Raw genomic sequence first — 14,028 nt, 5'->3', positions numbered from 1 at the left:
TGTCAACCTTCCCTTTTTTTGCAGGAAATTCCTTTATTCCAGCGCCTTTTCCCGCTGCTATCCCGGATTGTTAGATATCCCGTAGACTGTCCCCGGGACAGGTGAGGCTGCTGATCCCTTATTTTCGAGGCTGCTGATCCCTTATTTTCAAATCTGAAAGTTGACAGCTACGTTTCTATACCACCCCTTCATCCATAGATCCCAGGGTGGTTCATAACATAAAAATGCAAACAACAACAACAATGCAGAATGCATAATAAAAACCAATGCACTGCATTTAAACATTAATTACATCAGCTGTATTCATTGGCCTCCAACTACATGGGTAAAACCAATGGCCTCCAGTGTTTGCGTGATGCTCTATGGGTATAGATTTGATGAAGAAAAAATGCACGACTGGGCCTGCCCATGGGGCTGTGGACCTTTAAATAGTACTGAAGCGCTATGGAATGAACCCAAAGAGAAGGCCACAATGAGCGTTCATGTTATCTTTAAAAGAAACTTGCGTTGCAGAGGATTCTGGGTCATGTCCTAGTGTGGACACCTAGTTTTGGTAGAATGTTGGTGCGGCCTGTTACAGTTCTTTCTCACTCCCCACCCTACCCCCAATTAGTTTCTAGTATGCCACGTAGTCAACTACGTTTTGCATGTTTCAAATATTATTTGTCTAGAAGGCTCCCTGTTAGCACTGCTCATATAGCAGCTTGAATCTCTGCTTTCCCTTTTCAAACCTGCCTCCCACACCTCAACCCCCACAGCCTGTTTGAACTCCCTGTTTCCCCATCACCCATGGCGACTGTGAGTGCCTTAACACTTGGGAAGATCAGTGTCAGTGGATGCAAGCTGTCTCTTTTGTATATACATACTGGGGGCGGTATGCACAAAACCTCAAAGCACCAGTGTTAAATACAGCCACTACAGCAATCCACAATACAGTCAGATCAGAATATAAGTCAGCTGGATCAGGCCCATGGCCCATCTTGTCCAGCATCCTGTTCCCTCACAGAGGCCTGTAGGAAACCTGCAAGCAGGATTCGAGCACAACCACTCTCTCCACTTGTTTCCAGCAAGTGACATTCAGAAGTGTCACTGCCTCTGATTGCAGAGGCAGAGCATAGCTGTCACGGCCAGTTGCCATCACCAGCCTTCTTTTAAAGCTACTGTATTTTTCGCTGTATAAGACGCACATGACCATAAGACGCACTCAGTTTTAGAGGAGGAGTACAAGAAAAAAAATTTTCTCCCTCTCTGCGCAGCGCCTCTCCAGTGAAGCGAAGTCAGAACCTCAAGAGGGATCGTTGTGCAGCAAAAGCAGCGGTTCCTCTTGCTATCCTGGCTTCTGGGATAGCCATGCCAAGCTCTTCAGGGCAGGGGGAGCGTTCCTCCCATTGCCCTGAAGAGGCTTCGTGCAGCTATCCCAGAAGTCAAAACAGCAAGAGGAATCGCTGCTTTCGCGGTCCCCATTGATGTTCTGACTTATAGGATAGCTGCGCAGCCTGCATTCGCCCCATAAGACGCACACACATTTCCCCTTACTTTTTAGGAGGGAAAAAGTGCGTCTTATAGAGCGAAAAATGCGGTATTTCTCTCCATCAATCCTCTCTTGAAGCCAACCATGTTGGTGGTCATCACTGCCTCCTGTGGGAGTTAGGTCCATAGTTTAACTTTGCACTGAATGGCAAAGTGTTTTCTTTTATCTTCCAACATTCAGCTTCAGTGGAGGTCCATAAATTCTAGTGTTTATAAGAGGAGGTAGTGGGGGGCGCCGGCGGACTTTTCTTTCTCCAATTTCTCCATGCAATGCATACTTTTATAACTTCTATCGTGTCACCTCTCACTCATCTTTTCTCAACTAAAAGGTCCTAAACACAGCAGGAAGCACAGAAAAGCTTAGTGTTAAAAGCCAGCAAATGTCTAATCAGGGTTTCCCGAACTTGGGTCTCCAGCTGTTTTTTGGACTACAACTCCCATCATCTTGACCACTGGTCCTGCTAACTAGGCGTGATGGGAGTTGTAGTCCAAAAAAAATAGCTGGAGACTCAAGTTTGGGAAACCCTGGTCTAGGTGTATTCTTACTGAATGGCATTGGGTTATTAGAAATGCAAAATGGAAAGCCCGTGCCTTGGGAGCTGCTAGCTAGATGATGCCACAAAGTACCTTCATGCCCTAGCAAAGGGCTCATCCACACTTTTGCTTGACTTGCCGCTTCCCCTGCCCCAGAAAACCCACCGGGGGGGGGGATCAATTATTATTTTCAGCAGGTTTTCCTGGAAAAAGTGGTGGGACAAACAAAAAGCTGCTCACACCCATAACTAGAAAGCACCACGAGGCAAGCGGAAAACAGTTCGGGAGCACCTGTTCCTCCTCCTCCTCCATTTATTTATTTTAAACTATAAAGCTCTCCTGGAATTTCCCAGGAAGCATTTTTAGGAAGGGCTGTAGCTGCATGCACCTGCTTCTCATGCAAAACATCCCAGGCTCAGTCGCAGCGCATCTAGGTAGCGATGAGAGAGACTTCTGCCTGAAATTCTGGAGAGTGGCTGCCGGTCAGTGTGGACCGTATGAGATGGGTCTAAAACAACATTAAAAAAAACAGAACCCACCACCACTTACCACCATTTTAAAAGTAACAGTATGGATTTAGAATGCAATTTCACTCTTCTAGCGCCTGGCCCAATAAAAAAGCAAGGGAGAGATGGACATATAGGAAGTAAACCCCTTAGTTACATACTTAGGATCTGGACACCCCTGGCCCCAAAGACTTCTGGGAACTGTAGTTTGTTAAGGATGCTGGGAATAGAAGTTCAGTGAGGGATAAACTACAGTTCTTAGGGTGTGTGTTTAAAAACACGGTGTGTACCCAAACGCCAAGCTTGCACTGTTACTTGTTATTCAACAGTTCTTACTACCTATCCACTTTACAGCTCTCTTTGGTATTTCATAATTCTTTTCCCTCTATTTTTTCACAGTACGCTGAGGTACATTAGGTCCAAGTAGGCAAGGACTTGCTAAGCAAAAGCTGGCTTGCACCTCAGTTCCACCAGCTTTGTTTTCCCAACGGGCTTTCTGTGCCATTCACAGATATTTTCCAGTCAGGAAAGCTTCAACTGTTGGCAACTGTTAAAAAGGACAAGGACTTTGCCAGAGGTTTTTTTTGGGGGGGGAGTTGGCAACCTTATCTGAGACTGGAATGAGCTAGGCTGGAATCCACAGTGACATTCCTTCAGAAATGGATCTGGGAAAACAAAACGAAAACTTCAGGTCTGCCTGGTGAAGCACAGCATACATAAGTGTATCTTCTCAGAATTGCATCACACACGCACTGCGATGAGTTTTAGCAGAAACTCTCGTTTGTCACCTTCGTGCTTACCTAACCTGATAATACGCACTCTTGCAGGGAGTCACACTTGTTTGTTCAGAGCCAGCCCCTTCCTTCTGGGCCAGAAAAAGTATGTCGACGTATCCCATTCCTTGCGTATTGAGACACTGCTGGTGTGGCGGAGCAAAAGCATATACTTGACATTCCTGCCAGGCTTGTTTCATTAAGAGAAAGCACCTGCAGGTTTTACATGAGAGGTAAGATCTCTGCTGAGTTCTGTGTGGGGTCACGAACACTGTTTGCTTTGGAGAAGTTGAAGGGAGAGCATTTGACTTCCTGACTTGTCACTTCTGTACCCTTTCTAGGTCCCGAGTCTCTCCACTTAGCAGCGCTGAACTAACCATAACTGTGTCCAGTGTGAACCATATATTCAGACCCTCCAAGTGTCTCTGGTTTCCAGGGACACTCCTGGATTTATAGAAGCCATCCTAGTTGCTGATTTGATCCCAGAATGACCCACTTTTCCTTAGGATGTCACTGTTTTCATTGGAGAAATAGAAAACCTCAGGTTAAGAACTTAATTTGTTCTGGAGGTCAGTTCTTAACCTAAAACTGTTCTTAACCTGAGGTACCACTTCAGCTAATGGGGACTCCGGCTGCCACCTCGCGATTTCTGTTCTCATCCTGAAGCAAAGTTCTTATCCCGAGGTACTATTTCTGGGTTAGCAGAGTCTGTAACCTGAAGCGTCTGTAACCCGAGGTACCACTGTAATCGAATCTTGAAAGGGACAGCAAGGGTCATCTGGTCCAACCCCCGGCAATGCAGAAATTTCAGCTAAAGCAGTGGCATCGCAATGGGGGTCGGGGGTCGGTATGCCTCGGGTTCCATGCCTGCGGGGGTGACAAGAAGTCACCCCGCAGGGGCATGCGGCGGCGTGAGCAGCCATTGCACCGCCGCAGCCGCCTTTGAAGGATCCTCCATTCACAGCTGCAGCTGCGAGCAGATGATCCCGGCGCCGGCAGCAAACCGCTAAGTACAGCGCATGTGCAGCTTCGCATGCATGCACTGTACATAGCAATGCCGCACATGCGCTGTATAGCGGTTTGCTGCTGGCGCCGCTCCAGCCTGTACGGATAGTGCTGGGACCCTCCATTCGCTGCTGTTGCAGCGCCGGAGGGATCCCAGCACTGTCTGTATGGCGCTGGAGTGGTGCCAGTGGCAAACTGCTATACAGTGCATGTGTGGCGTCGCTACATACAGCACATGCATCCTATGTCGTTATGCTCGCCCCAGGTGTCACGATGCCTCCCTTCGTCCCTGAGCTAAAGCATCCAACCTCTGTTTAAAAACCTCCAAGGAAGGAGAGTCCATCATCTCTCGAGGGAGTTCGTTCCACTGCTGAACAGCTCTTACTGTCAGAAAGTTTTTCTGAATGTTTAGTTGGAATCTTATTTCTTGCAACTTGAAGCCATTGGTTTGAGTCCTACCCTCCAGAGCAAGAGAAAACAAGCACCTTCCCTCCTCCATGTGACAGCCCTTAAGATATTTGAAGATGGCTATCATATCTCCTTCCTGTCTCCTCTTTTCCAGGCTAAACATACCCAGTCCTTAAACCGCTGCTCATAAGGCTTCGTTTTCAGACCCGTGATCATCTTGGTTGCCCTCCTCTGCACACATTCCAGCTTGTCAACATCCTTCTTAAATTGTGGTGCCCAGAATTGGACACAGTATTCCTAGTGTGGTCTGACTCAGGCAGAATAGAGTGGTACTATCATTTCCCTTGATCTGGACACTATACTTCTGTTGATGCAGCCTGGAATAGCATTAGCTTATTTTGCTGCTGCATCACACTGTTAGCTCATGTTAAGCTTGTGGTCCACCAAGACCCCTAGATCCTTTTCACATGTACGGCTAGTAAGCTAGATGCCCCCCCCCCATCCTATATTTGTGCATTTGGTTCTTCCTGCCTAAGTGTAAAACCATACATTTGTCCCTGCTGAAATTCATTTTGTTAGCTTGTGCCCAGTTCTCCAATCCGTTAATGTCATTTTGAACTTTGATTCTGTCTTTTGTGGCATTAGCTACCCCTGCCAGTTTGCTGTCATCTGCAAATTTGATAAGCATCCCCTCAATTCCTTCATCCAAGTCATTTATAAAGATGTTGAACAACAACAGGCCTAGGACAGAACCTTGTGGCACCCCACTTGCCCCCTTTTCCCAGGATGATGAGGAACCATTAATGAGTACCCTTTGGGGTTGGTCAGTCAACCAGCTACAAATCCACCCAACAGTTACCCCGTTCACCCCACATTTTACCAGCTTCCTCACAAGAATATCATGGGAGACTTTGTCAAAAACCTTACTGAAATCAAGACACACTATGTCCACAGCATTTCCCTGATCCCCCAAGTTTGCAATTCCATCAGAAAAAGAAATCAGATTGGTCTGGCATGACTTATTTTTGAGAAACCCAACCTTTTCTAAATGCTCACAGATTGACTGTGGAATTATCTGTTCTAGTACCTTCCCTGGTATCGATGCCAAGCTCACTGGTCGGGTTTTCCTTTCCCCCCTTTTTGAAGATGGGGACAACATTTGGCCGCCTCCAGTCTATTTCATTTAATCCAGGCCATGTCAGCATGACTCAGTGCTGAAAATGTGCAATAATAATAATACCTGCCCATGTGCATCACACCAGAGTAATCATAATCAGCTTCTTATACCTGAGACTGGGGAGAATATCTTCCAGATTTGGGAAAGGATGTGGAGCCAGTCAATGTGGCAATGTGGCAGAGAGCTCAACTTTTTTGTTTAAAATATTCCTGACTAGCTCACGAACCAGTAAGCAAGCAAGCAAGCAATAATAGCAGCAACATTTCCCTCATCAGTCTACGTTATTCTGTCTAAGATATTCTGAATTTATGCTAGGGGACGGCACTTGTTGGAAGCAGATCCACACACCTTTACTGGAAATACTCTCAAGATGCACAGAAATGCATTCACAAGCCTCTGCAACTTCATGGAAGTATAAAATTTACACTGAGCCAACTCCTAGGAGCTGAGGTCCCTTCAGCCCGCCCCATAAAATATTTGAGGGGGCTGTCCCCCCCAAAGTCGATGGGCATTGCCATTCAAATGATGTGTGAGCCACTGCGTCATGTGGTCAGTTATGGGGGGCACGGCTTACCTGCCCCCAATATTTTATTCAAGTTGGCACCCTTGGTGTGTAGCTTTGAGATTTTTGGGGTGGGAGAAGGAGAAGGGATGTTTTAAAAATTGCTTGATATTCTCATTAAGAGGGATGTGCCGTAGTGGAAGAGCCTGCACTGGTTGCAATATCCAGCTATTGTTTTTTGCCAGTTAGTTTGGTCCAATTAAATTGAAGCTCCGATAAACATACCAATTTCACAATATCACACTGATGCAGTTTACTAACCAACAGTAAAGATTAGCTAAAAATTATTGCCTTGTATTCAATGCAGTGTTAAGGTGAATGTTCTTCCTTATGCACCCCCTAAATCCTCTGGATAAGATTTGAGGACGGCACAGGAAGAGGAGGGAATCGCCTTGCACTAGTGATAATCCTTGCACTAGTGCAAAAAATATATATATTAGTCGAATAACACCCATGGACAAAATCCAGACATTTGAAGATGCTTTTCATATTAAATGAACCTTTTCCTTTTATTAAATCAAAGATACCTGCAAGGGATTAATATAACTAACATTCACTGTTTATAATGGTTTTATTACCGGTAATTACACGTGGGTAATTCTGATTTTGTGATGACTAAACAAACCCGCAAACGATCTGTCAAAAGTGTGAGGCTCATGCTGTTATAATGATTTTAAGCTGCACACCATTGACAGCATCCGGTCTTGTGCTCCACCCCCAAGACCTTGCACCCAGTTTTGGGACATCGCTTGCACCATCCTAATTGCTCTCCTGGTATTTAGCTTTTTCATTTTTGGGAGGAAAGGCCCATAGATCAGTGGTGGAGCATCTGCCAGAAGATCCCAGGTTCAGTTCCTGACAGCTCCAGGTTGGGTTGCGAGAAACTCTCGCCCGGCACTCTTGAGAGCTTCTGCCAGTCAGTGCCGACAATACTAAACTAGATGGACCCATCAGAATTCAGTATAAGGCTGCTTCCTCTGCTCCCATGCTATTTATTACTCATGATACAGGACTGGTGGACATTCCTGCTCATTGCAGCAGCCGCAAAAGCCCAGGGAAATGACGCTGATTTTTATCACAGAGGCAGAGCCTGTTCTAGGCCACATATCCAGGAAGGTGTGTCATAACTGTTGCGCTGAGCACCGCAGTGCCTAGACTGGAGAGAAACTGCTGCAGAGAAAACGGTGTTTCGCTTTTCTTTGGCCAGGCACAGGAAGGATCGTAAAAGGCTATTTGCTTTAGATAAGCTGGGAAATGCCAATAGCCCATTGCCATTCCATGTACCTGCAGACTTTTTATTAGTTTTGTGGGCTGCGGTTTGATGACTTGAGGATGGTTTGTTGAGAAACTGAAGCAAGCTCAGGCTTGAATGTTTACACTCCTTGCACAAGTTTCCATGCTGCCACTTTAGTTCACCAGTCTCTGACTGTGTGGGATTTCTCAGTTTTCCTACCTGTCTCAAAAGGTGACTTAGGTTACCTTACAGCTCTCTTCACTACACCTGTTGCCTTTGGCTTAGCTACAACCTTTATCAAAGAAATGACGTCTCAAACATTATTTAAAATGTCTACATTTCCACCGCTACAAGTTTTATTCCTTTTTTTAAAAAAGAGGGAGATCATGGAAAATCATGCATCATTCTGCAATATGAATTTATGCTGCAATAAATGCACGTTTGTTTTTCAAACGTTGTGCATTTTGTGTAATTCCCCCCTTAAAGCTGCATTTTCCAAGTACTGTGGTACCTTGGTTCCCAAACGCTTCCATTGGCGTACGTTTTGGTTCTTGAATGCCGAAAACCCGGAAGTAAATGTTTCCGCTTTCGAACTTTTTTTGGAACCCGAACGTGCGACGCAGCTTCCACTAAGTGCAAGAAGCTCTTGCAACCAATGGGAATCGGCACCTCGGTTTTTGAACATTTTGGAACATTTGGTCTGAGAACCGATGTACCAGTGTATACAATTTTCTTAATAAATAAATAAATCTTTTTTTTAAAAAAAAAAGCCTGTGCATACTCTCCCAAGATCTCACAGCACCCAAAAATCTGAAAACAAAACCTCAGAGGAAAAATGAATACAGTATTTTCAGGCCTTCGATGTTCTATGAAGAAAGTAAAACCTTCCCAACAGAAATGTATCTAATGTTAACTTTTCTTTCAGATATCTCACCTCTTCCCCCAAATACACCCTTCACACCAATGGAATGTGGAACCTTTCCCAGTCCCCACTATCCCTGCGTTCCAACGCCACTCTATTTGAGCCAGGGATACTGTGATAGGAATTTTATGGTCTTAGATATAGGGTGATGTTCATAATTGCACATACATAGATCAACACAGGAAGTCCAACCTGGAACCATTTTCTCTTTCCTCACAAATCCTGTCTCAAGGATATGTCTGTTTGAATAAGGTGTGAGCCTGTGACCTGGCCCAGGAAATAAGTATTTTACCACTACAAAAGAATGGCCAGGCTCCCCAAGAAATCCAATCAAGTAACTTGCCAGACAGGAGATAAACTGTGACAGGAGAAAAACAACATTTAAATTTCTGTGATGTAGGTGGGATGTATCTGAGGGGTGGTCTTAGGTTACACCCCTTCTGTGATGTATGCATAATGTTTCTGGGGGTGGTCTTGATCTAGAGAATGGGAATTTCAAAAGTCTTTATAAGGCCTTGCAGGCCATTGTTCTGGGTCCTCTTCCTCTCCTGCGTGTGAGGGGAGTACCCTGTTGCAACAGATCAATAAAGATCAAGCTTACTAGCTGCTTTGCTTCTCAATATTCTCTGGTTGGCCTCTGTTATTTTCTCCTACCAATAGGGAACCTATGTAAGGACTCTATATGGGCTCTTGGATACCCCATAAGGGAAAAGGGCATATTTTTATTTACAACAGATGGCGACCACGCACGAAGGGACTTTTGGTTACCCGGATTCTGGAAGCGAGGAAGGACTGGTTATCCAGCGCGCACCAGGCAGTTTGCCAGGAGGAATAGCCAGTCTTCCATCGATCCCAGGGTCTGGAAATAACTGGAGGTTCAGCGGGGCTAACCAGAGGAAGCAATGCCTGATCAGGCCGGCCTTAAACAACCAGTCAAGAGATCCCGGGATCACCAGGACAGCGCTTGCGAAGTGAGTATGAGTAGGAAAAATGGGTAGTGGGGTGGGATTCTGCAAACCACAGCAAACCTATACTTCTCAAATCCTTACTTCTTTCCTCACTTTAACTATTGAAAAACTGCCTGCTCCTCCTTTCTGTCCTCTTGATCTCAACACCAGCCCTAGCCCTTCGGAGTATGCCCAGGCACAAGGTTGTGTGTGATTTCTTCCACTTAATTCTATATGCCAACCTATTCCTTCGGAGTTTTGCCCAGAAAGGTTGTGCAATTTCTTCTGCACTGAAAACTAACTCCCAGCGCAGCCGCACCTCTGCCATGGCGATCTTTGTTAGAAATGACCTGTGAACAGAGAACGCAAGGGCGCTGAATTCCTTTCCATCTTTCATATTCCAGAGTCTCAATCTGGCATTGCAAGTGTGCAAGCGTTCAGTAGGGACTCTGAGTTAGATTGTAAAAGGCAGGGAGGTTGCTGTGGGTTGTAGAATAGAGATTAAGTGAGGTATCCCCACGTTCCCCTTCGGAGATTTGTCCAGGTATCCCCAGGTTTTTCCCCTCGGAGTTTTGTCCAGGTATCCCCAGGTTTTTCCCCTCGGAGTTTTGTCCAGGTATCCCCAGGTTTTTCCCCTCGGAGTTTTGTCCAGGTATCCCCAGGTTTTTCCCCTCGGAGATTTGTCCAGGTATCCCCAGGTTTTTCCCCTCGGAGTTTTGTCCAGGTGTCCCCAGGTTTTTCCCCTCAGAGTTTTGTCCAGGTGTCCCCAAGTTTTTCCCCCTCGGAGTTTTGTCCAGGTTTCCGCTTTTCTGGACCCTTCAGAGTTTTGCCCAGGTCCAAACCCCTTTTAATTGAAAATGGGTGCACCTCAGTCAAAAGAAAAATAGTCCTCAGACCCCTGGCGTGAAAGAAGCCCAATTGGTGCTTACTTCCCGCCTGGACTCTGACTGTCCCCTTCAATTTGTGTTTAAGAAACGTTTTTCCTGTGTTTAAATTGTACTTAGGCAACATCCAGCAGCTGCTTATCTTAAATGTGCCATCTAAAATAAAAATGCAAGCTTGCTCCAAGTTCTAAATCTAAGGAAGCCATGTTGAACCTTATCAATCTTAAATGTTTGTTATTTGAAAGAGGCTCTAAAAGAGAGTTTTTCTCCCAAGTGGTAAAATCCTGTATACGTGCTACTTGTGTTCTGAAAGGAGGATTACCCCACCTCCTTCCTCTAGTTAAGTGAGGAGGGTGATTTTAAGTCTAATGGTAAATGATGTTGTGTTGTAACTTTTGAGTTTGTGAAATACACCTGTGTTCCAGTCTATTTTGGAAGGTGAAGTTAACCTAATGTTTCTGCTGCAAAAGCCTAGTTGAGCCAACTGCTCTCTCAAGCTAAAATGCAGTGTATGTATTTCATTAAGCATATGCCTATGAAAGTATGGTGTTCCTTCTAAGAAAAATATGTGAGTCCAGTTTTAACTTTGATTTGGTTGGACAGAAGAGTTATTGTAAGGCTCCTGATATCAGCCTCTATAAGACTTCTTGACCTCTTTTCTTAGAAAATGCCCCCCCCCCCTTGTTTCATCCTGCCTCTTTCAGGGTTTTCCCCCTCTTATTCTGTGCCAGGTAAATTTACTCCCGAGTAAGCTTCCTTTAAAGGAAACTGCAAAGAAGGGGGGCATAGATTAGGCTTCCTATGCAAGTTTAGGAAAAATTGTCACTTTTGTATTCCTTTTAAATCAAATCTATGGCTGTTTTAATTATTTGTGAGTGGTTATATCAATTGAATTAACTTTGCTTTATAAAAGATCCTCTCCCTATCCTAGGAAAAAACTGTTCAATTCAATCTTCCTTTATTTCTCTAGGAACTTGCATTCTTTAGTCTAAGGAAGCAAACTCACTCAAACTAGCTTCAAGATCTGCTAAAAGGGTTCTGTGTAAAGATGGGTACTTTTATTTTCCTCTTCCTTAGTACATGATAGGCGCATGGTTTGTGATAGGCGCATGGCTTGTGATCTCTTCCCCAGTTGTGTCTGTGTACATAAGTATGTGTGTGTTTCTGGTAGTATAAATCTTGCTATGAACCCTGTATTTTAGGGTTGGACTAGATGACCCCAGGTCCCTTTCAACTTTCCCAATTTGTAGCTGATGTGTTGAAATTCAGCCCAGATTTGCTCGTGATGTTTGAAGCAGAACTGGTGATATCAGGCATTTAAGTGATTACAGTGTTTATCATTTTGTCTATTATTTACAAAAATCAGACTTAAAAGTCTACTCAAAGTTTAAGCACATACAAATGAATAATCAAGTAGAATTAGCCTTGACCAATCCTGTAAATAAAGGGCAGTAAAATTTGTCTGCAAATGGTAAGGCTGAAATGACTGAGAATGTTAAAAAAAAATAAAATCCTATGAATTCTAACTCTCTGGCCATTTTTACTCATAAATAAGAGAGCGGTTGATTGTTCCGCGAATGACCAGATAAAATGACCAATAATGATAGCCCTTTCCTGTACATTAAGGAAGCACTCCTTTTGCTTGGGCTGAAATTGCTAGCTTTGGTGAATACTTGAATTGCTTAGGTTTTTTTTGTTTTAGAATCTAACCCTATTTTTAAAATCTACTCCTTACCTTTCCCTTCCTTATTCTAATTGAGCCAAAAGATGCAACATTTTCAATGGTATAAAAGGTTTGCTGAGACATGAACTCTGCACATGCACAGAGGCTAGATCATCTTACAAAAAAGAGAGAGCGAGAGAAAGGAGGGGGGAGAGAGAAGGTTTGGAGAGCGTGAAACCTATCCAAATTTCCTTATGTAAAACTTGGAACCATTGAGGGAAATCACCCTTAATGTGTTTTGCTCCAGGGGCTACTTAAGACAAAAGAGTTAAGTACTGGACATGCCAAATTCTTTTCACAGGTAAATATCAAAGCACTCCCACTGTGAGTTCCTCTCTTGATTCCAGTAGTAGATAGGTAGCCGTGTTGGTCTGCCATAGTCAAAATAAAAAAATTCCTTCCAGTAGCACCTTAAAGACCAACTAAGTTAGTTCTTGGTATGAGCTTTCGTGTGCATGCACACTTCTTCAGAAGTGTGCATGCACACGAAAGCTCATACCAAGAACTAACTTAGTTGGTCTTTAAGGTGCTACTGGAAGGAATTTTTTTATTTCCTCTCTTGAGTAGTTTCTCCCCCCCCATGGGATTTAAATTTTATAACAGTTTTATGTGTGTGTGTGTGTGTGTGTGTGTATATGCCTATGCATTTTAGGAACAGCATTTCCTGACAGACCTCTCACATGAAATAATTTTCCCTTTCAACAGAGTGTCCTTTCTTTTCTCCCACAGCACAAATGATAATGAGGGGATGCAAACAGTGATTTAAATACTCTATAAAAAGTAATTGCATTTGTTTTTCTTTTTGTCTTTCTTCCCTTAAAGCCAAACAGTCACTTTCTTTCTGTTCAGCAAAACAAGTCTGAATCCCTGCTATATTAGTGACTTCCCTCTATCTCTTTCTGGCTTTGACATTTTTTTTAGGTTACAAATAATCTGTTTTCGTTTATTAAGTTCGTTTTATCAGTTCTTCCATTATATATATATGAAATTAATCGAAGCACAACCAAACATTGTTTGTGGAATGGTATTTGTTTACCTTTTTGCCTGAGCGTTTCTTAATTCTGTCATTTTGGCTAGTGCAAGGTACTTGCACAACTTTAAATTGCCATTCATTTTTTCTTGGTATTAACTCTTTTCCCAGTATTCCGCTATTAACATTACAGCCGATGTTGTCACATCAAGAAACACTCTTTTATTTTCATTTGGGATGTTAGAATGCCAAAACAGATTACTTCAGATTACTTCAGGTTACTTATTAACTGTGTGTCTTAGCATTTATTTATTTTTGGTTCCTCATAGGTCATTTTGTGTGTGTGTGTTTTACTTTGGGGACATGTTCATCACATGTTGAAAGTCAGTTTCATGAAGTTCTTTTATTGGATAGCACATGGTGAATTTTAAGTTTCCCCCCCATTGTTTTCCCTTTTTTTCAGTCCAGTAGTAATCTGTGCGGTTTTTGATAATATCTTTGTATTATTTAATAATAGTTCTTTTCTGAATCTGATGTCTTTGTGTCAAGTCTGTTTTCATCTAACTGGTAATCTAATTTTTTGCTTACTTTTTATTTTTTAACCTTTCTTGTATTTTTTACAGTTCTCTTTCTCTACATGTGGAGTAATTTTTTATTAAGTGAAGGAAAGCAAACAAACTTAGCAGATAATAACAGTAATTATATGGAAATGTGATAATGAATAAAATGTTTAATCCACTAAGATTGTTATTATTTGCAGCTTCCCATGGAAACTGGAGGACATCCTTTTTGCCTTTTGCCCCTTCCTTGTCTAACTGTGTTTTTAAGTCACCCCAAAACCCTGCCCCCTTAC

Source organism: Podarcis bocagei, assembly GCF_964188305.1.
Source record: "Podarcis bocagei genome assembly, chromosome: 3".
NCBI lineage: Eukaryota > Metazoa > Chordata > Lepidosauria > Squamata > Lacertidae > Podarcis > Podarcis bocagei.
Note: the sequence above shows the minus strand (reverse complement) of the source record.